Below are 23,685 nucleotides of genomic sequence, written 5' to 3'. Positions count from 1 at the left end.
CACAGGAGAACCTTTGTGTTAAGATCCACCAGAAACTTTTACCCTGGAGTAGACGCTATAGAACAGTCTATGTCAACTGACAGGACCATTCTGTTAATAGTGATCTCCATGCTTCCCAGTAAGTGCATGAGTGGAGTAGTCATGGTTACAGAGATGAAAACTATCCATGTGTCCCCAAAGGACTGACTCCCATTCACCAAACCTGGACTAGTTATTCCTGCTGCCAAATACATAAGATGCCAGCAACAAAAATCTCAAATCTCAGAATGTGGCACTGTTTCTGGAGACCAGCCTGTCATCTGGCAATTCATCTTGACAAGAATAGACCTAATACTGGCATAGGTTTGCCTTTTCTGCCTGAAAGGCCTTGGCCAGTACTACTATCCCTAAGGCCAAGAAGGTGACTGATCCAGTGGTAGGGAATATTATATGTCACATGAACCAGGAGAGCCACTTTCAGCCAAGTAGGACAGCAATAAGCACAGGACCATGGGATCTACTGGCCATATATTATACTGCAATCAAGAGCACCAGGTGTGAAGTGATAGGACAGCCTGCTAAAAGTAGAGCTGTGATCCCAGCTTAGAGATCATCCTGGAGGGATTATATGCTCTGCGATGGTACAGACAAAAATCAACCATTACATGGTGCTTTATCACCAACAGGTAGAATACCTGGTCTCAGGAACCAATAGCTAAAAGCCAAAATGGCCCCATCTTTATCACTTCTGATGACCAAATTTGGTCATGTGTAATTCCAGTTCTTGCAACGTTGAGCTCTTCAGTTTTGCCAAGCCTGGTTGTTAGAAAGGTAATGTTTCCATTAAGGGATACAGCAAGAGCCCCATGAGAGTTCAAGTTATGGCTAGCACCTAGTCACTTCCATGCTCTCATGCAAAGAGATTAGCAGACAAGAGGTTACCATCCTGGACCTGATGATTTAGGAGGTGGTAGGACTGCTCTGTTACAAAGTGGAGGCACAGTATGTATGGAACTCAGTTGGCCACTTGGGCACCTATGGATTTTCTTATACTGATAGTAAAACAGATAAAGCAACCCTGATCTGGGGAGGGCATGTGACCAGAGGCTGACATCTGTCATGTATTTCTGCCTTCGGGGTGTTGGCCTGCACTATTACCCTATATAGGAGGGCAGATAACAAGGTCAGCAGAGGAGCTAGACAAGGGCAAGTAATCCTCTAATGGGAGGGTAATAATAAATACCGCTTAGGGCCTTGAGACTGGCTGTAGCTGTAGGGACTATAGTTGATTCCAACTCTTCTGTTGCCCCTAGAGAAAGAAGCCCAGTAAGAACTTCTTCCAGAACTCAGGAGGCAAGTTCACTCAAGTGTAGTACATGGACTGAACACCAGAGAAGACTCTAGTGCAATGGGACCCACTGCCCCCCTCCTTGTCCTTACACACACTTCAGGATTAAGCACTCCTTATTCCCTCAGCTTTTGGAAATGCTGGCAGCTAATAGTGTTCAGCTGAATCTTCCTTCATCTTGCCCTGGCTGAAGAGCTGCCAGCCCAAGATCACACTTAGTGCCAGAGCTGGCCTGTGTTCAGTTACTCTTTGGCATGGGGACAAATGTACCAGGACTTTTGTTCCACTTCAGGATGATTCTGAAAGGCCATCCCCAATCCAGTGTTCTCTGTAGGATTGGCTAATGGTCTTGTGACTATATCATAGCTCAACTTCCCCTTGGCTCAGCCCTGCTTCCTTCCCCTCCCCAAGGGCACTGCTCCACAGAGCACTCACTCCCCAATAACCTTTTTGCATGTAAATGTGCATCTCAGCCCGTTTTCTTGAGACACTAATCTGCAATAGGTGTGTTATGTTCTTTTTAAAAATTTTTAAAAAAATTATTTTTTTCAGTGTTCTTGGGGCACCTGGGTGGCTCAGTGGGTTAAGCCTCTGCCTTCAGCTCAGGTCATGATCCCAGGGTCCTGGGATCAGCCCCGCATCAGGCTCTCTGCTCAGTGGGGAGTCTGCTTCCCCTCTCTCTATCTCTGCCTGCCTCTCTGTCTGTGATCTCTCTCTGTCAAATAAGTAAATCTTTAAAACATTTTTTCACCCCCAAACTACTAGAACTCATACAGCAATTCAGCAACATGGCAGGATACAGGATACAAAGTCAATGTGCAGAAATCAGTGGCTTTCTTATACACTAACAATGAAAATACAGAAAGGGAAATTAGAGAATCGATTCCATTTACTATAGCACCAAGAACCATAAGATACCTGGGAATAAACCTAACCAAAGAGGTAAGGGATCTGTACTTGAGGAAGTACAGAACACTCATGAAAGAAATTGAAGAAGACACAAAAAGATGGAAGACCATTCCATGCTCTTGGATTGGAAGAATAAACATTGTTAAAATGTCTATACCACCTAGAGCAATCTATATTTTTAATGCCATTCTGATAAAAATTCCCCCGGTATTCTTCAAAGAGCTGGAGCTAATAATCCAAATATTTGTATGGAATCAGAAGAGACCCCGAATCGCTAAGGAAATGTTGAAAAACAAAAATAAAGCTGGGGGCATCATGTTACCTGATTTCAAGCTTTACTCAAAGCTGTGATCACCAAGACAGCATGGTACTGGCATAAAAACAGACACATAGACCAGTGGAACAGAGTAGAGATCCCAGATATGGACCCTCAACTCTATGGTCAATTAATCTTTGACAAAACAGGAAAAAATATACAGTGGAAAAAAGACAGTCTCTTCAATAAATGGTGCTGGGAAAACTGGACAGCTATATGTAGAAGAATGAAACTCGACCATTCTCTTACACCCTACACAAAGATCAACTCAAAATGGATAAAAGACCTCAATGTGAGAGAGGAATCCATCAGACTCCTAGAGGAGAACATAGGCAGTAATCTCTTCGATATCAGCCACAGCAACTTCTTTCAAGATATGTCTCCAAAGGCAAAGGAAACTAAAGCGAAAATAAACTTTTGGGACTTCATCAAAATCAAAAGCTTCTGCACAGCAAAGGAAACAGTCAAAAAAACAAAGAGGCAACCCACGGAATGGGAGAAGATATTTGCAAATGACAGTACAGACAAAAGGTTGATATCCAGGATCTATAATGAACCCCTCAAACTCAACACACACAAAACAGGCAAACATATCAAAAAATGGGCAGAAGATATGAACAGACACTTCTCCAATCAAGACATACAAATGTCTATCAGACACATGAAAAAATGTTCTTCATCACTAGCCCTCAGGGAGATTCAAATTAAAACCACATTGAGATATCACCTTACACCAGTTAGGTTGGCCAAAATTAACAAAACAGGAAACAACATGTGTTGGAGAGGATGTGGAGAAAGGGGAACCCTCTTACACTGTTGGTGGGAATGCAGGTTGGTGCAGCCTCTTTGGAGAACAGTGTGGAGATTCCTCAAGAAATTAAAAATAGAACTTCCCTATGACCCTGCCATTGCACTCCTGGGTATTTACCCCAAAGATACAGATGTCGTGAAAAGAAGGGCCATCTGTACCCCAATGTTTATAGCAGCAATGGCCACAGTCGCCAAACTATGGAAAGAACCAAGATGCCCTGCAACGGACAAATGGATAAGGAAGATGTGGTCCATATACACTATGGAATATTATGCCTCCATCAGAAAGGATGAATACCCAACTTTTGTAGCAACATGGATGGGACTGGAAGAGATTATGCTAAGTGAAATAAGTCAAGCAGAGAGAGTCAATTATCATATGGCTTCACTTATTTGTGGAGCATAACAAATATCATGGAGGACAAGGGGTGTTAGAAGGGAGTTGGGGTAAATTGGAAGGGGAGGTGAATCATGAGAGACTATGGACTCTGAAAAACAATCTGAGGGTTTTGAAGTGGTGGGGGGGGTGGGAGGTCGGGGTACCAGGTGGTGGGTATTATAGAGAGCATGGTTGCATGGAGCACTGGGTGTGGTGAAAAAATAATGAATACAGTTTTTTCTGAAAATAAATAAATCAATTTAATAAAAAAAGAATATATAACAATTTAAAAAATAAATAAAATAAAATAAAATAAATTTAAAAAAAAAACATTTTTCAGTGTTCCAAGATTCATTGTTTATGTACCACACCCAGTGTTCTTACGTGCACCTTTTTATGTCCTAAGATAAAGTAAACCCCTTAATCTCAAGTGTCTACATTAATTTCTGCACTAAAAATTCAAGATTAATTAACAATGACTTTTGCTATGCCACATACTAAGAAATAAACCTTAAATGGCCATTTCTAATAAAGGCTAAAAACATTTTTACAACATCCATGTTTCAACTGTTTCAGAAATACATAGTATGAAATGATGTTAAACATGGAGGGCAAAACAGCTAGAGCACAGAAGTCCCTGATGCTGAAAACCAATGCTTATAAGAGGCACTTTGTTCTCACTGAAGTACTGTCTCAGGACCCCCTTTAATTGCCATGTAAGGAGCAAGTGTACAGTGTGGCTCAGTGCAGGAAAGTATTTGTTCTTCTTTGGTAATTCCTACCATTTCTAACATTTTCCCCTACCAGACTGCCATGTAAATCTGGGGCTGAAGACCCCTCTTTATCCTCTGCCTTTTTGCTACTAATCTCAGCATGAATCTTCTGGTCCCTCCATATACTCATAGCAGATAGGAACGGACTCTTCCTTCTCATTAGGCCCCTCTTCTATCCCAGCTCTTCTGCCCCATTCCATAGGTTAAGAAACACTAATGGAGACTTACGGTTCTATTTGGAAAAATACTTTTCATAAGCTTATCAGTATTCCTGAGGTGCAGAGTTTGTCCTATTGAGGAGGTAGTCAAAATCCTGGTCCATCAAGATGACACAGATTCCTGGCCTCTATCCCACATGGCCTGAGAGAGAATGTGAGGGTTCAGTCCGAGATTCAAGTTTAAGTTCAACCTTTTTTTTTTTTTTTTTTTAATTCTGGCATACATGAAGAACTATCACTTTAAAATGTGTGGCTGTTGAAGTCTGTGTCAGTAGCTTTGTGGTTAACTAATGATGGAACAGATTTCCTTAAATTCCCTAAATTGACAGGCCCCCTATCCTGTGCTGAGGGGCTGCGTGTGTGCTTTGAGGCCTGTCTTCAAGCTCTGGCAGGAAGTTGATAGCTCCACCATTGCTTTCACACTTCCCTTTGCCTAACCTTGGGATGCTGAATGAGCAAGAGATTCTCCGACCCTCTCACATCCTTGCTGAGCAAGCCTTGACTCTGGGAACATGCACCATTCTATATGTGTGTGGCCTTCTAGATTCCCAGGAATATGCTGGAGCTTTTCCAATCCCCTGGTGGATCTGTCATTTCCTAGCTTTTTTCCTTTTATATTTGTTGGTCAGCTTTTTGTTTACACCAACCGTTATTGCCACCTCAGTCCATGTGATTTTGAAAGATTGCTGGGGATAATTACTTGGCCAACTCCCCCTGGGAAAAGGCAGTTTGCAAAGAGTGCATTCTGTCCAGTCAAATAAAGACAAGGTCTCTGAAGACTTCCAGGGAATTGCGAGGCAGGCCAGACAAAGCTTGTTCTCTGGAAGTTCGAGCTTTGAGGGCAGCACCGAGCCCTTTTTGACACTCCAGTGCTAGGCTTCTATTTTTCATAACTATCATAATTGTAAGGCTGTTGCTTTTTAGGGCTACCATGATCTGGGGAGAGGGGCACTGGAATAAGACAAGTTAAAATATTACTAGGTTTGCTGCTGTTACCAAATTCTGTTTTTTAATAATGTCCACAAATAGTTGTAAGCCTTTGACTAATTGTCAGAGTTTGTAAAAAAATCAATTTCTTGAGAGGTTTTTTGGCTAGCATTCTTACTTTTGTAAAGGAGTAGATTTTCAGAGGTCCTGATGTTCTGCAAGTGCTCTCCTGAGAAATTTTGAAAGACATAAATGAGATCTATACTGAGTTCATTAACTGACTCAGTGTTCTGAAGCTTTCAATTCTTCCCCAGCCTATAGATCCTGTGAAATCCTAGTCACAATCCCACAAGGGTTTTCTTGTAGATATTAAGACTATTCTAAAATTTATATAAAGATTTGAAGGACTTAAACTATCCAATGCTATCTTGAAAAGGGACAAACTTGGAGGACCCAGAGTTCAATGCTTATTACAAAGTTCTGTAATCAAGATAATGTAATGCTGGAGTAAGGATTAACAAAGAAGTCAATGAAAATGAATCAAGATTCCAGAAATAAAGTCACACCTAATTATTACTTGATTTTAGACAAAGGCACTACAGTAGAAAATCTCTTTGACAAATGGTGCTAGAATTGCTAGCCATCCACTTAGGAAAAAATGAACTTCCACTCCTGTCTCATAGTTTGCAGAAGTTCTGATGGATTTATACAACTAATCTTAACTACAACTATAAAGCTCCTAGAACTTAAGACTATACTGTTTTTGTTTTTGGATATAGGCACTTGAGGGTAGTTTACTTTTAAATAGGACAACAGAATGGAATACTATTTTTAAAAAACCCACAATATATCAAAATTAATTTTGATATATTTGATAAAATGATAATTTTAAGAAAACAAAGTATGGTAGAAGCTAGGAGAAATTGCATGTCTGACATAAAAAAAAAGTCCTGACAAAGTACAAATGTCCAGAATAAAGAATTCTCAAACTCAAGACTCAAATAAAAACTCAGCGAAACATTGTAATAGAAACTTGACAAAGCTATGGCAAGAATCAGTGAGCACATGAAGACTCAAAATCACTAGCCACAAAGGAAATACAAATGAAGTCTGAGTTACATGCAGGTGAAAAATTGAGGGCCTGTGTATTTCAAGTGTATTGCATTATACCTAAATTTTAACTGAAGCTAACTTTTGATAACTTACATGAAGTACTCAGAGACAAAGTAGAGTTCCAAAAGTCGAAGTGCATTAAAAGTTTTGAATTAATGGTAGATAGACAAAAATGTATAATTTAGGTTGTGGACACATGTTTGCTGTATCCTTCTGGCAGCTTGTCTTTATCAACCTTGTAGGTCTGACTAGATGGTGACCACACAGCATGTGACTTTCTCAGGATTTTTTTTTTTTTTTTTTTTACAGAATTGGCATGCACAAACAGGGGAGCAGCAAAGGGAGGAGAAGTGGGATCTCCACTGAGCAGGGGGCCTGATGTCAGGCTGGTGACAAGACCCCAGGATCATGACCTGAGCTGAAGGCAGCTGCTTAACTGACTGAACCACCCAGTGTCCCTTCCCCAGTGTCATAACAGGGAGGATAGATATCAAGATTTGGAAGTATGGGGCGCCTGGGTGGCTCAGTGGGTTAAGCCACTGCCTTCGGCTCAGGTCATGATCTCAGGGTCCTGGGATCGAGTCCCACATCGGGCTCTCTGCTCAGCGGGGGGCCTGCTTCCCTTCCTCTCTATCTGCCTGCTTCTCTGCCTACTTGTGATCTCTGTCTGTCAAATAAATAAATAAAATCTTTAAAAAAAAAAAAAAAAGATTTGGAAGTATGAGAGTTACCACCCCACAGGCACACTTAAAGATGAATCACTTCTACAATGATCTACCCACTCACACTGGTTAGAATGACCAAAATTAACAAGTAAGGAAAGAGAAGTTGGCAAAGATGCAGGGAAAGGGGACCCCTCCTACACAGTTGATGGGAATGAAAACTAGGGCAGCCATTCTAGAAAACACTATGGAGTTTCCTCAAAGTTAAAAATAAAACTAGCCTATCACATGGCAATCACACTATTAGGTATTTATCTAAAGGATACAAAGTGATTTGGAGGAGCACACACACCCCAATGTTTATAGCAGCAATGTCCACAATAGGCAAAATGTGGAAAGAGACTTGATACTCATTGACTGATGAATGAATTAAAGATGTCGTGTAGGAAAAAAAAATGGAGTATTACTCAGCTATCAAAAATGGAATCTTGACATTTATAAGGCTATGGATGGAACTAGAGTGTATTATGCTAAGAGAAATAAGTCAAAGACAAATACCATATGATTTCACTCATGTGGAATTTAAGAAACAAAATGAACATGGGGAAGGGAAAGCAAAATAAGATAAAAACAGGGAGGCAAACCATAAGCGACCCTAAACTACAGGAAACACGGTTGCTGGAGGGGAGATGGCAGGGGAGATGGGGTAACTGGGTAATGGACATTAAGGAGGGCATTTGTTGTGATGAACACTGGGTGTTATATGCAACTAATGAATCACTAAATTCTACCCATGAAACTAATAATATGCTACATGTTAACTGGACTGAAAAAAAGAAACACTAAAAAAAAAAATCATTTGTATTTCTCTCCAGTGCTTCTCTCAGACTCCATGGACCCCTATCCCTCCCTCAGGACCCTCCCATGATTAAGCAACCTGCTATAAAGTTTTCTTGAAGCCATGCCAGCTCAGTAATCCCCCACCTGCTTTTCTTCCTTTTTCCTCCACTTCTTTGTTTCCATTCTTCCTTCCTTGGGATAATTCCTCCAACGATGTGTTAGCTTATGCTCTCCAGAAAAAAGCCTGAGGCAAGTAATAAATGCTTCTATTTGCTTTCTCTGCAACTATAATTTCATTTTTGTTTACTTACCTTGTGTTCCTTCAACTCTACCACAGTCCTCTAGAACCATGAATTGGATATCTAAATAGACAACAAAGTTACTGTAATTTTACAACAACTTAATTGCAATCACCCAAAGGGACACTTCACACCCTATAAAATATTTAATATTTAGAACACGCAGAATGCTATCACTATATTTGATTTTTATCACAAGTACGTAGTCACATGTTGAAAAAGGAAGAAATAGTTTGCTTTACAATCTTAGTGAAGAGTACCCTCAGTGGCAGAAATGCAATAGCCAAAAGCTGAAACAATCCAGAAGTAAAGTAGTAGATAAATTCTGTATGTCCTAAAATGAGGATTTCCAGACAAAATATACAGGATGCCCATTTAAGCTTTCAGGTAAACAATATTTCTAAGTGTAACCACCACAAATAGTACACGGGACATACCAAAAAGTTGTATATCTGAAATTCAGATCAAACTAGGTATTTTAAATGTTTGTTGAATCTGGTAACCTACTGGAATAATACCTGACAGTGAAAATTGCCGAACCCTAGCCACTTGGTCAACGTGAATTAACTGTTGAACAAAAATATCTCTATGCGAAATTTAAACTTGGTCAGGACTCAACAACAGTTTATACATCAAGATCATTGGTTAGTAGGTGGGGAATAGAGGCTAGTGATCTAAGGGGACCTGAGGAGCTCTTTTAGACTGCTGATAAGATCTCTTGAACTAGGTGGAGGATGCTTGATGGGGTCCATGATCAAAGGAGCGAGACTGATACAAAGCAAAGGTCAAGCAAAGCTTTATTTCACGCCAGCACCTAAAATCAAACCGACCGGCCAGGGCGGTCTCTTATGGAGAGGGCTCTCTCTTATGGAGAGAGCGACAACTCCCAGCTTCACAGACTAGCTTTTATAGAGCAAAGGCCATGTGGTTGAGCCTGGCCAATGAGATTGTCTCCACCTGGCCTGACTCATCCTCGTATTTGGGCTCTGTTATCTCCACCTGACCTAACCCCTGTAGTTGGGCTCTGTTATCAGGGACTGGTCGACCATATTTTACTTGTTTCCCAGACTTGCTTTTTTTTTTTTTTTAAAGATTTTATTTATTTATTTGACAGAGAGAAATCACAAGTAGATGGAATGGCAGGCAGAGAGAGAGAGAGGGAAGCAGGCTCCCTGCTGAGCAGAGAGCCCGATGCGGGACACGATCCCAGGATCCTGAGACCATGACCTGAGCCGAAGGCAGCCACCCAGGCGCCCACTGAGCCACCCAGGCGCCCCCCCAGACTTGCTTTTAAGTAAGTTCCTCTGGGGGCAGGGAGGCAGGGTCAGTTTAAGTTTTACTGCATAAACAACAAAATGGCTGTTTAACCGAGATGGAGTTGCTCTGGCTAAGTAGGCCCCTACAATGCTGTTCCACAAAAAAAGTTTTTTTTATGTTGTTTTAAATGACCTATGACAATTTCTGTCCTTTTCTGTGTACATTACAACTCAGTAAAATGTCTTAAGTGAGCAGTGATTACTCTGGATTGAATTTCTTTGTGCTTTTCTATCTTTTCAGTGTATTCTTCCGACTTCGAACATAAGAATTGGGCTGCTTTTCTGTAATCAGAATCTACCAAAGAAATATTGTGTGTCATGCCTGCACCTCTGTCTTTGGATGAACCAAAAAACCAATTCTGCCACAAAGTTTGGCTGTGAACCATTTCAGATTTAGGAGAGGAGAGAACTTAAATATTTTAAGATGACTTCATTGTTAACCAACCTGTTTTTGTTTGTTTGTTTTGTTTTGTTTTATTTTTCTCCCAATCCCCCACCATTTAGGAGCTTGCTCAATTTTGAGTATTCAGGAAAGAAAAAAAAAGCCAGTTTCTTCCTACTGGGCTCCATAAGTTTTTAAAACAGCAAGGATCTCCTAGGAGACTTATAAAAAATTGGGTTTAGAAGTGTGAACAACCAGTCTCAGCACAAGTTCAGAGCCTGGAACTTAGGCAAAACCAAGTTTGAATCCTGGTATGAGGTGATCACCTTGAGCAAGTTATGAAAGCCCCAAACTTTAATTCTCTCACTTAAATATCATGTCTCCACCTAAGGAGTGATCTGCTTTCCCCAGTGCCTGGCACAAGAGGAAGCCTTCAGATGTCAACATGATAAACCCACAATTGTCCTGATGAAGTCTTGTGTGTACGGCTCTTTCTTCATCCTTGAACTTTCCGTGGACCTGGGTTTATGTGCCTGGAGGCATGCCGGAGATCAGTTTACTTGCAATTTCTTCCCTCCTTGATTTTTAGCAATAAAATACTCCATAAAAATAGGAGGTTGGTGAAATTATGTAAGTTAAGATGGTTCCTTCCCCAAGCCCTCGGATTCCCTCCCAGAACAACCATAGGAGAAGAGCGCTTTTGTAAACAAGACCTGCGTCTTTGTCAATGTCCTGGAGCAATGACAATTAAATGCCTCAACTACAGGATGCTTATCTTGTTGTAAAGTAAGAGACCTGCTCTGCCTACACCTAATGAAAAGGGCTGATTTCATTGTAATGCTGTATCACTTGGCTGCCCTCCAGGGTCTCTGAACATGCTGGGAAGAAAAGCGTGGAAGATGAGCTTTATTTCACAGCTCAAGCTCCCATGAAACATCAAAATGGCAGAAACAGCAGTCTGGTGTTGGAGATAACCACTGTTTAACTCTAGATTTGATGTGTTAGCACCATACAAAAGGAATATGATGGGGTCTCACTTACAGCAAACTGTGTTACTGTGTGTATCAGGGGGAATATGTGTTGTCTGTGTGTATCCTTGCAAATTACATTTTTCAGCATAAGCAGTAATCCTGCCAAACAATTACAATGTTTACAGAATCTGATGCAATCCATCTGTTGAAAAGACTTTTCTGTGTTTAGGCTGATAAAATACAAAACAGTTGGTGAAGATTTAACAAAACCCATGGATATTGATTTTGGGGGAGATTGTCATGTTCTTTCTAGGCTGTGCAATGGCAGTGGATGGTGGAAAGCTTCCAGAAGCTTCCTGGGCATGCTCCAATTCTGTGGGATGGAGAAACAGCAACACTGTCAAGGCTCAACTGCCTTTCCTAATATACTACCTCCTCGCTAAGAACAGACACTGATATATAGTTAGGAGCACTTGTGATGCCAAGGGTTCAAAGCACATAGTTTCTTCCCTCTGCTGCTGATTCTTGCCCTATGGTTGAGTTTGGAGCAAGGTTAATAGAGTGATTTAAAGCATCTTGGTTCAATAACTTTTCTCCCATGAGAGGTTGACTTGACTACTGCTGTGAGCTGAAAGATGGTGAACCATATACTTTATAAATGCTAACTTTTTCGAGCCTTGGTTACCCCCAGATGCAGACTAAGACAAAGATGTGCTACAAGTGGTTTATTTGGGAGGTGCAGTGAGTACCAGGCAGAAGAATGGAGAAGTGATAGAGGGAATGCAGTCAGTCCGTAGTGAATGTATTAAGCTAGCTACCACAGTGGCTGGAGCTTCATCTCAGAATGGTGTAGCATGCGTCCCTCAGGATTTCCCCACTGAGCGATAACACAACTGAAGCTTTTACTTCCACTCTCTCAGCCATCCTTGGTTGAGGACTGCTTCTGTTTGGTGGTCAGTCCCTTACTCTGTTCCCATTTTAGAGGAAATTTTATTACTTCCCATGCTATGCCAATATTTGAAGGTCCTATGGACAGTAAAGCCTAAAGTGGGGAGTGGGACTAAGAGGACTTGTCTTGAAGCAGTTTTGGTATGGCAAGTCACTAGTGTCTTCCTGAAGAAGCATAGTGGTGGTATGTTCCTTTGATAAGGTCTGTGGGGAGGAGGAATCTGAATATGATGGAAGGTACAACCTTATCCCTTGAAACTATGACTTTCAGTTCCAACTACCTATTTCATATGCTTGTTAGGATTCTGACTTAAGGCACTTAAGATCCAATAACTGATAAGTTGTGAAGTCAGGACCCCAAAGACACAGATGTCGTGAAAAGAAGGGCCATCTGTACCCCAATGTTTATAGCAGCAATGGCCACAGTTGCCAAACTATGGAAAGAACCAAGATGCCCTTCAACGGATGAATGGATAAGGAAGATGTGGTCCATATACACTATGGAGTATTATGCCTCCATCAGAAAGGATGAATACCCAACTTTTGTAGCAACATGGACGGGACTGGAAGAGATTATGCTGAGTGAAATAAGTCAAGCAGTGAAGTCAGGATTCAAACACAAGTCCATCTGATAGGAAAACTCATGGTATAATTACTGCTTATGAAATAAAAGAAGTGGTTCTCAACCATGGTAGGGGTGGCAACTGTGATCCCCAGAAAACAATTGACAATGGCTGGAGGTAATTTTGGCCATCACAACTTGGAGGGACATTACTGGCATCTGGTGAGTTGATGCCAAATATCCCACAATGAACAGAGGAGTGCCTTCAGTAAAAAATTATCTGGTCCAAAATGTCAATGGTGTGAGGTTGAAAAGCCTTCCCTAAAGGTTAAGGGCGTGGATTTTGACCCTAGTACCTACTACTAACAGTGTTTCTATGGAGCCAAAGGCTGTCTCCTAATCCATCACAATGAAGAGAGGTAGGAATTACTTGAGTCTCACACTTCAGTGCCCATAACTTCAGGAGAGCCAAAAATCAATTTCTTGACCCTATATAAGACCCTATAGACCCTATAATTCTAGAGTAAGTCCCAAAAGTCTGTTTTAAAAAAGTACCCTCAGGTATTTGACATGGACCATACTTTGAGAAACTTCATTATATAATGGTTTCCACAGTTGATGAAAACTGTTTATCATCTTAAGTCTATAACGTGCTTTATGGGACTCTAAATATAAGCAGCTATCATGACTACTTGTTTTGACTTCAATAGAACCAGCCTTGACAGAGAAGTCAGATCACCCAGAATACTCAGATTGGGAAGCTGATAGAGGCAGACATCCTAGGCAGGGCTCTGGAAACATCTGGTGGCTGGAAGATTTACTACGCCATCCTGATGAATGATTTTGTGACTACAGTAGACTCTGGGACTTCGACTGCTATATAAAATCTTTGTTAATGTGGTCCATAAAATGCTGGGAATAGGGTGTTCATCACAGCAAGATTGTCTGACTTATTTCCACATCCTCAAAGCATAGCATGGTTTTTGCCACAGTCTGGATTTAACAAATACATCGACAGTAGGGACTGAAGTTGCCCTGGAAGAGCTGTTCTAACAGGACAACTGGCTAGATTTCCCAGATTGGACAAGGGGGATGGGATGCCTTCATGCTTAGTGACTATGATGATCCTCTCAAGGTCCTCCAGTCCTTTGTGGGAATGTTAGAAGATACAGTGGAGTCAACTGCATGGGTCTCACTCAACTCTTCTTTCCTAAGTCAGCACATACATCACTCACAGCTGTTGGGAATATGGGATGCTGACAGAGATGGACATTTCTCCAGAAAGTTGAAAAAATGCTGTCCCAGGGATGGTCCAAGACCAGCAAGTGACAGATGCTGGGATACACTTGCCTCAGGGTTGGATAGTTCTATGTGCATTGATTTTCCAGAGCTCCCTTTAGGGGGCATGCTGAAATAGACTTCAACTGAATCCACATCTCTGCTTACCTCAAGTTTTCTCCAGAAAACCTTTCTTCAGCAGTCACCCCTACAATAATCCCTGTGCTTAGGAAACCTGAACTAAGTCCTTGACACACAAGGAATGAAGATCAAGATTGACATGTGTACATGTCCTTGTCAAGAAGGGGCTGGACTTGTAAAGTAGTTAAACAACCTCTCAAAGGTATAGCTGAAGTGCTGGCTGGAGAGGACACCTGCAAGCAGGGGGCACTATCCTTCTGGATGCAGAATTTACCTTGACTCCACACTCACTAGTAAAATATTTCATGTTGGTCTAGGAACCAAGATTGGGGAAGTAGAGATGCTTCTCAAGATGGGATGACTCTGCTACATCCATAATCCTGTGCTGCTTGTAGAATGAAGTCTGAGCTACAACTTCAGTTAAAAATCACATCTCTGCATTGAGATCCCACCTTACACCAGTTAGAACGGCCAAAATCAACAAGAAAATAAACAAGTGTTAGAGAGGATGTCGAGAAAGGGGAATCCTCTTACACTGTTGGTGGGAATGCAAGTTGGTACAGCCACTCTGGTAAACAGTGTGGAGATTCCTCAAGAAATTAAAAGTAGAGCTTTCCTATGACCCTGAAATTGCACTACTGGGTATTTACCCCAAAGATACAGATGTAGTGGAAAGAAGGGCCATCTGTACCCCAATGTTCATAGCAGCAATGGCCAGTCTCCAAACTGTGGAAAGAACCAAGATGCCCTTCAATGGGCGAATGGACAAAGAAGATATGATCCATATATACAATGGAGTATTATGCCTCCATCAGAAAGGATGAATACGCAACTTTTGTATCAGTGTGGATGGGCTGGAAGAGATTATGCTGAGTGAAATAAGTCAAGCAGAGAGTCAATTATCATATGGTTTCACTTACTTGTGGAGCATAAGGAATAACACAGAGGACAATGGGAGAAGGAGAGGAAAAATGAATTGGGGGAAATTGGAGGGTTAGACGAACCATGAGAGATGGTGGACTCTGAAAACAAACTGAGGGTTTTGGAGGGAAGGAGGTGGTGCATTGGGTGAGCCTGGTTGTGGGTATTAAGAAAGGCACGTATTGCATGGAGCACTGGGTGTGATGCATAATCAATGAATTCTGGAACACTAAAAAGAAATAAAATGAAATGAAAAAAAAAATCACATCTCTGAACGTCTGTCCTCCTTCCCTCACTTCCCATACAGCTTTGCCCTTGAGCATGCCCTCATTTTCATAAGCCACTCCAGATCTGCTCCTTGGAAACCCAACTTAAGGTTAAGATAAGGCCCCTCAATTCAAACAATGCAGAGATTGTTTCATCCTCTGCTCTCCTTTTATGCATATAGAAGAATCTGACACATTGATTGCCAGGTAAGGAAATGGAGATCTTGAGAGAGGAAGTTTACCTATGATCCCCTAGTTGAAAGCAAAGCTGATCTTTAATCTGCATCAGACTTTAAAGGCCTCTTTACTTTGTACTGAAGCATTTCCTCTGGGTTGCTCAGACTGTAGGTTAATACCCAGGGACTCACAGTACTTCCCTGCAGGGTCTCACCACCTCTTAGCCTCCACCTCCTGGCCTGGCTGGTCAGGGAGGATAGCATAAGACAATCATCTGCGATGTCTTGGATGGGTCACAGTAAGCTAGAAATAGCACACTGGAAACATCCCTTCACGCCCAGGCTGTCCACAGCTATGACCTACGATTTCTTCTTAGAACTAGGCCCATCAGGATGGTGCTCAGATATCCCTAGCTGTCTCTCAGTGCCAAAGATGTGGTGAAGCATTTCTCATACATATGGACCATTCCTTCAGAAAGTCGATTTGGGGCCACTTCATTAAAATCACAGTCCCCTTGGCGGCCATCACTCTAGAGCTAGTCAAAGTGAGCTATTTGCAACTCTTGAAATACCAAGTCTATGTGGATTCACTTTGCTCCAGTCTTCTGAAATGGACTCTGAGAGGGGAAATAGTCAATAGATCAAGTACTGACATGGGAGGCCCTAACCCATAGTGCAGTTCTGCAGTAAGCCTGTGTGTTGATACCCAATTCATTCCACCCCAAAATCCAATTGCGGGCCTGCTTTTAGGCTGCATATGGCAGATCTTGAAGCCAAGGGGACTGCGCTTCATGTGCATGGGCTACTCTAAGCCTGGAAGCCCTAATTACAAAGTCTGAGGTGGGAGAAGGTATTTAAAAGACCCATTTGGTAATGGATGGAAAAAAATATCTATAAGTACTTAAGGACATTCTCTGCTGTCAAGTCACAGCAGGTCTGTTGTATCAGATTGAAATTACATGAACCTTCTCCAATCCCCTGGACTTATTACATGTTACTCTCCCAAGTCTTGATCAACAACCCTGAGGCCCACTGGATGTTGACCAGTCACTTGTCCTGGGACCATCAGGTCTGCCAATCCAGGCTGCTCAGTTGCATGCTTAGGGTTCTGGGCCTCTTCAATCACTTCTGTTCAAGGATGAAACCTCATACCTCAGGGCATGGGCTCTTTTATCCCAAGTAGCTGAAAAGGGAACAACTGAAAAGGAGATACAACTCTTGCAAGGCAGATTTTCACTAAAGGGAAACAGAACATGGAAGATAGCTGGGGGGATAAAATATCATCTCTGCCATAAAGTATTCTCTGGTGCAATTTCTTCTTGGGGCCTCTCTGGAAAAGTCCCCCATGCTGTTATAAACACATTTGCCAAGCAGTATAGGCTATCTCTCCTCAGTTTATCACAAAGTAGCTGCCAACATAATGTATTACTTCTCTTCTCTTCAATCTTTCCTTGTCCCCCTTCCTTTTCTCCTCACACTTGCCTTCCTTGGTGTGGCATTCCTTAAATCCTCAACACTTTAATCCATTCCTCAGGCTCTGCTTTCTAGAGGACACTGGCTCACTTTTGATTTGGTGGATTTCCTGTTAATCCTTCATAAATCATTTCTGGAGTGTCTTCATGAAGACTCCTCCAACAATGACCACCCTCTTCCCTGCCTACTGAGTCAGACTCCCTCTCTATGCTAGAACATTAGACATCCGTATCTCCCAGCACTCCTGTTTATCACCTTTTATATCTAATAAAGTGTGAAATTTCCTACCTTCTAACTAACCCCACTCACCCAATCAGGCTGTCCCTAGTTGCAAGAAGTTTGATAATTTTCTGTTTTTTCTGGCATCAGCCACAATGATTTTCATAGCCCAGGTCTCGAGAAATATTCATAGAATAAATGTGGGGAAAGCGTGAAAAGAATAGAATATGTTAGTCTTCTTGCGAACTCTTGGAAACCCAGTTTGCCATATAAGGAGCTGGCATTGTTTTATGTCATTAGGGCAGCTGGTTCACATACAGGGAGAATCTAACAGGTTCTGAGATGGGAAGGATCAGGAGGCTCAGAGCACCAGCCAAGGGAGGCCTCCTAGGGAGGCACTGTGTATATGGTTCTGTAGGAATTCAGCTGCCCTTATAAGGTAGGAGAGCAGTGTGTCTCAGACAACCCTGTTCAGACTTTGGAGTCCTGTCTCTTCTGCATGAGGTTAAACAGAGGCTCTTAAATATTCATTGCCCTGAAGAAAGGTAAGGTTTTAATGGGCCATAATGAAATCTGCACAAGGGCATGGGTTCTCTGCTCTCAGAATCTCCAAGAACCACGTGTTAGGGCCTCCATGATTATTGGAGTTGATGACTTGCAAAGACTCCATTGACCAATAAAATCTTAAAACATTTTCCTACAACCTTGCTTGTATACCTACCTCCTAGTATAGTGCTTAATCCAATGGCCATGGGCCTCAGGTTTATTCCTTTCCCCAAAGGGATTTACAACACAGTGAAAGAAGTGGACCTCTAAGGCTAAAGCAGAGGGGTTGTGGATATTTGTACAACTGTTCCCCTGTCACAGATTCATCCCTTCCTCCCTCATACAGGTACACTTTCCAGAAAAATTCAGTCTTACCACCTTGGCTCCTGGACACTTAACTTTGCAGAATGAGGGTAATTAGTAAAGGAAAGAATTATGAGCAGATACTTGACCCAAATAACAATTTACATTGGAGAGGGCAGGCATTTTGTAGCAGAAGAGAAATTGATATATCCAGGTAGTAAGTTACAAAAGTGGCAGGCTCTCAAGTGAAGGTTTAGAAGTCAGGAAGTTTGGGAAGGGAAAGGAGACTGCTGGACAACTGCTTTGCATGTGAGAGAAATGGGAAAAGAACAACTTAAGAAATGTGGCAATATGTCACACGATCTTTCCCTTTTGCATTTTTGAGCTATGCCTAAAAATGTGAAAAATCACTTTTTTTAATGTGGCATTAAAGAGTTGGACCACTAGACCTCTTAATTCTGTTTGGTTTGCACCACATTTTAATCCCATCCAGGGAATTTGAAACCATGACTAGTGTTCTTGAGGTGATTTTAACTAATATCCACTATCTCAGGAAAACCTACTGTAAAACACTGACATGTACATTTTTATGCACATTTTTTAACTTTTTTCTAAAATCAGCTAAGGTCCTTTTTCTTTAGCATTGTAGTTAAAGTGACTACACACATGAATACAATGAAGAAATAATTCTTTTTGTGGATCTAATATAAACAAGGTTAGAATGACTTTTTGATGTGACTGTTTCCAATAATTATTAGAATACATTATAACTGCCCTTTGCTCTACATGTCTTGTGATGTCTGTGGCCAAAAGCAATATAATTTTGACTGGAGCTGATTCAGCAGAAACATTTACTTAATCTTGTTAACATTCTCACTAATGAACCATCCAATGGTCATTACCACAGCATGGGGCCAAGAGATCCAGGTGCCCCTCATCACGGGTCTGACTGTTGACATTTTCCGTTTACTCTAATTCCATGCAGCAACGTGAGCAGGCGAGGCTTGAATGTGGGAACAATCTGCCCATCATTCACTGGTCACTGACTTCGCCTGACAACCAATTCAGAGGGAAACATTTTTGACTTAAAGTCCAATTAGTCAGGGAGTTTCTCCTTTTTCCTTTTTACAGGTTTAGAAAATGGGGAAAGTAGCTTGGAAGATTTCTGTCTATTAACACTTCCATCAGCATGCAAGCAAATAAGGGAGACAAACCAGAAATCACAGCAACTCTAGATTCTGCAATGGTCCCCGGGCTTGCGAAGGAAAGTAATCGAGCAATTATGATGCCAAGGAGGTGTGCTGTCCGAAAATGCTTACAACCATTAAGAGCAGGAGTGGCAACATCTTAAAGCTTGTTTGGAGGGCTCCGTTGGGGTGGAAGATGAAGATCTTAAGAGTGTGCAGAGCACTCCTTCCACTGCCCAGAATCCGAATCTCCCAAGGCTTTGAGCTCTGGGCTGTGTATCCACCACCCCCTGACTTGACACGGTCTGCCTAGTTAATGCCTACTCAGCCTTGAGATCTCTTCTACTTAGCACTTCTCTTGGGAATACCACAGGGGCCCAGATGAAACACATCTATGCTTACACTTCTTTACGGTACTTATCCTTGTCCTAGTTCTGTGTTCTAGATCTGTCTCCTCTGCCAGTCCTTAAGCTCTGTGAGGACAGGAGATCTCCCTTGATGAGTCATTGTGCCATGATGAATAAGGGCTCAGTGGCTTGCTGGATGAATTTCTTCTCTGGCTCTAAATTCTCTACCTTTAAAAGGAGGGGTCTGGAGACTTGTAAAGGAACAAACTTAACACCAAGGGGATGGCTTTTCAGATGATGGAAAAGCCCTTCACCCACCCTAGGGCATACTAACCTTGCTCCCTAATAGAGCATTTGAACAATCTGGAATTGACAGAACAAGACTCCTACAGACGCGAGGTTTGATTTCTTATGAGAGGACTTCAAACACCAGTATTCCCAGGGACCAGGGGAGAGCCATAGAAACCCATTCTGGAACTGTTTTGGAAATGTGGGCTCACACAAGCCATGTGGGCTTTAAAATGTCTGTGTAGGATGTTGTATGGATGCTGATATAAATAGATCTGCTATTTTTTAAATTTTTTTAAAACTCCAAACATGCTCAAATGAACTTCAGATTAAAATCTCAAATGGCTGTTTTCTTGGTTCCTTTAAACTTTTTTTTTTCCTTTTGGCATGTCAGTGACTAATAAATCGCAGTAAAGCCTGAGTTTATACTAGCTCATAGGTGATTACAGTGGATAAGTAGTTTTCCCCAAACCCAGGGCCCCTTGGAAAATGAAATAACCCACATATGGAAGGAATCAGCAGGCAGAGGGGCCCCTACCTACCTGCATTCTCTAGCTGCTGAAATTGTGTTTTGATAAGATAAGAGGAAATAGGGCAAGAAGGAACTCAGACTCCTAGAAGCTGAAATCAGAAGCTCTTGCTGTAAAAGCTACACGGGGAGGTCAGCTGGGCCTGGACAGCTGTGGTGGGACTGCCGAGCTTGGCCCTAACCTGGGGTGTTCTTCTCCATCCCATCCCTGCCTCTTGCTGCCTTTTGTCCTCCATTGTCCCGTTATTCCAGAAACAGTGTTGCAGATGTTCCAGGAGGATCCCGGTCTCCATTGTTGTTGTCCTAACATGTTCATTGACTGCCTGCAGCCTTGTCAGACCAGCTGTTGTGTGTTGGTCTGCAGCAGCATGGTCCTGGAATCACAAGTCAGAGGACTATGGCAGACGGCAAAGCCAATGGAGGCCAGCAGCTAGCAGAAATGATGCCAGCCCACCATGATGGGGCAGTCCATTATTATAGCTCCCACCAGCCATGGCCTGGGAGAAGACAGGCCTGATTCTATTTTTTTTTTTTTCCCTTCTTCTTTTTTTGCAGTGTTCCAAGATTCATTGTTTATGCACCACACCCAGTGCTCCATGCAATCCGTGCTCTCCTTAATACCCACCACCAGGCTCCCCCACCCCACCACTGCCCTCCCCTCCAAAACTCCGTTTGTTTCTGAGTCCACAGTCTCGCATGATTCGTCTCCCCCTCTGATTTCCCCCAATTCACTTTTCCTTTCCTTCTCCTAATGTCCTCTGTGTTATTCCTTAATGTTCCACAAGTGAGGCAAGATATTTTAAAACTTTTCAAGCTTTTAAATGCTGATCACCAGATTTTCATGTGAAATAGCCTATTTAAAAAAAAAAAAAAAAAAAAGGTACAACTAACCTGGCCTGAAAAAGAATGGGTATGCTAAGAAGCAAAAAATACAAAAGCTCATTTGTCTATAGACTCATTGACCACAGCCTGCCAGATTCCTTCCATCTTTCCCTAAATTCTCCATGGTTTATCCTGTCTGTCCATGGATGTCCGCCATATATCAATCATTTCACCAACTCCTCCAATATCATGTGAGCTACCTGAGAGTTGGTCCTGTTCAGTTTGAGGACACAGTGGCTCAGATGCTAATTTGTCCTGTTACACAACTCAGAAAAGATCCAGGTTTTGGCAAGTGTTCTTTTGGACCCCAACATCCCTGTTGTTTTTTTTTTCCTGTTATAGCACTAATTATGCACCCCATCCCATTTTTTAAGAAACTACCATAATAGACCCCCAAAATCCATTAAAGGGAAATAAAAAAATTTAACATAGTATAACTTAGTTATTAAAATAATCCTATTTTTAGGATTTGTTTGAGATAAACAGCATTGGGAAGCACAAGTCGAAGGGAGTAAGAAATAAGTCACACTCCTAGGGGCCAAGTAAATAAATGACTTCATCTAATAATTCTTTTTAAAAAATGAAGGCTTTACTTTTTTTGCAAATCCGAGTATAGTTGACACACAAGATTACATTAGGTATACAGCAGGAACTTAGCTTCTCTAGATGTTACACTCTGTCAAGGGTAGCTTCCCTCTGTCACCATACAATACTAGTACAACATCTCTGACCATATTCCCTATGCTGTGCCACTTTAGGAATAAGAATATTTAAATACTTGAGTTGTTGATGCTCTACTGTGAGACCCCCTCTATCGTCCAACCACTCAATAAGTCTGGTGCTGCACAGTGTATATAAGTGGTGGTCAGGGGGTAAAAGGACCATGTCCCATAGAAAAGGAACCCCCTATACGGATGGCCAGGTAATGGATAAAATGGTCTAATTCATTAGAATTGGGAACTCTTCGTCATGGCCATTATAACCAAGAGAAGCACAAACCTCCCCAGAAGACTCCCACCGTAGAATTCCAAGGAGATTAATCGGGCAGTGAGTTACTTTATCTTGTGAGACAGGGGTCGAGTGAAATTATTCTCATATCTTAAAGAGCAGGGTGACTCCTCCTGTGTCTTCATTATTCCTGGAAATAGATATAAGAAAAGGTTTCCTTAACCATCCCCCTGATGACAAGCAAAGCAAATTGCCACAGCATCTGTGCTCATGTTGTACTTCATTATAACCTGCATTGAACTGTGACTGTATAATCTGGGTGGAAAAGTGTACACCCTCAGCCCCATGCCTCTAGGACATATCACGACAGGCACAAAGATACGGACCTATACATCCATATAGGTCAAGATTTTTAAAATCCCACCATCTCCAAATTAGTAGCTGTGTATGTTGTGTCATTTGCATCAGTTGTGCTTACACTTAGTATTCCTTTGTAACTGAGTTTAATTTTCCAGAAGGTACTAATTTTATTGCTTCCAAAGTAGTCAATTATTTTTCTGTTTATATAGCATTTTATGTTTCAATTTTCCCTTAAACCAGTTTGCAGACACCCAGTTGGGATATGCACTTGGTAATGTAAACCCAAATTAATTTGCACAGTTTTGCTTGACTGGGCTTTTTTTTTTTTTTTTTTTCTTGAAGTCACGCTCCATGAAAAATTCTAACCAGGTGAGCCTTGGCGAAGCAGCTGTTCCTCCCGTAGTCTACAGGGAGGAACCATCAAGGCATGAGCTAAGAGGAGGCAGGTAATTGCCTTGCTTATTTGGGGTCTTTGTCTAATATTGACTTTTAATTATGAAGGCCAAATGTTTATTTTCTTAAGGGATCCATTTCTACCCCTTGGTTATTGACACAGTTGGAATATGAAACATGTTTACTTTTTTTTAACATGGGGGTGGATGGGTACATTTACATTATAGTAATATTTTCTGAGCGTCGGCTCTGTCAACTCTGACCACATGTCTGTCTTGTATGTCCTGATCAATTTTAGATCTTTATACTCCATAAGCTAACTTAAACAACAACAACAACAAAAATTAAAGATGTATCCCCTGTTCTGGAAAACACTTCAGAAATGTATACCAATACTATAGTTTGTGTTTATTGAACATTGGGTCTGACACATACGTGGGCTCAAATGTCAAGAGCTGGGAGTTCAATAAGGATCAAAAACCCTTGGCTCCTACCACTCAAGGACTTCTATCTTGGGGCAATTGATGCCAGTGCGGTAAGTTCTATCATAGCAACAGGTGGTGGCTATTTGAACCCCAAAACCCTACTTCTAGAAATCTTCCCTAAAGAAATGGTCTGCGATGCAGGCATGGCTCACAGAGCTTGTTCTTACAGTGGGCCTTGTTATCATCACCTT

The sequence above is a fragment of the Neovison vison genome, chromosome 2 (assembly GCF_020171115.1).
Source record: "Neovison vison isolate M4711 chromosome 2, ASM_NN_V1, whole genome shotgun sequence".
NCBI lineage: Eukaryota > Metazoa > Chordata > Mammalia > Carnivora > Mustelidae > Neogale > Neogale vison.
The sequence above is the reverse complement of the archived record's forward strand: the minus strand, read 5'-3'. Positions refer to the sequence as shown.